This window comes from Octodon degus, unplaced genomic scaffold (assembly GCF_000260255.1).
Source record: "Octodon degus isolate 3935 unplaced genomic scaffold, OctDeg1.0 scaffold00067, whole genome shotgun sequence".
Taxonomy (NCBI): Eukaryota; Metazoa; Chordata; class Mammalia; order Rodentia; family Octodontidae; genus Octodon; species Octodon degus.
The window spans coordinates 11798227-11799662 of NW_004524643.1; the positions used below are offsets into that span (position 1 = coordinate 11798227).

Sequence of the window (1436 nt, forward strand, 5' to 3'; positions counted from 1 at the left end):
ATAAATAAATAAATAAATAAAATTAAAAAAAAAAAGAAAGAGTGATGCATGGACTGTACAGTATGACAACATACGTCTATGTCAGAACAAAAAACACTATGACCTTCAGTCGAGTCCAAGGTGAGCTGCTGCTGGCTGAGCACTGGTTCTTGTACCAGAGACGCCAGCCTTTCTCCCACATTTGTTCTCTTCCTCCTGGACAAATGGTAGGTCACATTTCTCAACCTGGTCTCCAGAGAAGAGGGCTACTACACGAAAGAATTTTCCCCCAATGGAACATGAACAGAGAAGAGGTACACAGCTACCAGGCCAGGCCTGCCAGACAGCATATTCACAAGCCTTCCCCTGGACACAGTGAGCCAGCCTCAACCACAAGCCCAAAAGGGGGAGGAGCTTAAAATAATAGAAAGAACTTGAAATGCTACACTACTACGTGTAATTGACCTAAAACCGCTGCCCAGTACTGTCGAACAAGCAAGAATTCTATTACGTCTGAAGTATTACAAGACATTTAAGAATTTTTTGTTTTGGTTTGGTTTGGGGTTTTTGCCTGAAGAGCAAGTCTGCTGTAGCTTCTGGAGCTGGGAATCAAACCGTGGTCCTATGCACCAGACTGCATTTGCCCAAGCGGTGCTTTAAACAACTGAGCTATCCGGCAAAGTCCCTACAAGGCATTTAATACAAAAGTTTAGCCTACCCACTTAATGCTATCCCTGTGCCTCAGTTTCCTCATCTAAAAGTGGAATAACATCATTTATGCTAAAGAGTGGGGTCAAGATGAAATAATACCTAAAAAGTGTTCACTATTTCAAATAACACGAAGTATACTCAATATTATTTTCATATTTCTAAGTTACAGAAAAGCTTTTGTTTGTGTACATCTGAATTCATAACATTTTATCAACCCCAACAGCTTTGACATTGCTATATCATATTCTCAATGTGACTATGACAAAAAACAACTAATTTCCTAGAGTTGCACATTAAATCTATGTTTCTTTGTTGCTGCTGTTGTTGTTTTTTAATGTATTTGGTTGGTACAGGGTCTCCCTATGCAGCTCAGACTCAGTGATCTTCCTGTTTTCAGCCTCCCCAGAGCTGGAATTACAGGTGTGCACCACTACACCTGGACTCAGTACTGGCTCAGTGCACCCAAGGGTGGGGCCCGCCTGGCACATGGTGCTGGGAATACGAACTCCAGTCTCTGCGCTTGCCTAAGCAGGTGCTTAGTCCCCTGAGCTATCTCGCTGGCCCTAAACCAATGTTTAAAGAACAATTAGAATGAGTGAAGGGGCTGGAGAGATGGCTCAGTGGTCTAAAGCACCTACTTAGAACAAGCTTTGTAAAGCATCAGGGACCGCGGTTCAATCCCCCAGCACCACATGCCAGCCAGTCGCGCCCCCTGGTGGGCTGAGCTGGCCACACACACACACCAC

General features: G+C 44.0%; 1 protein-coding gene across 1 annotated transcript in view; it reads right to left on the reverse strand.

Moving 5' to 3' along the window:
- The window catches only part of Hps5 (HPS5, biogenesis of lysosomal organelles complex 2 subunit 2), a 43351-nt gene that overhangs the window by 12577 nt on the left and 29338 nt on the right, over positions 1–1436 (reverse strand). The gene's annotated exons all lie outside the window — the stretch shown is intronic.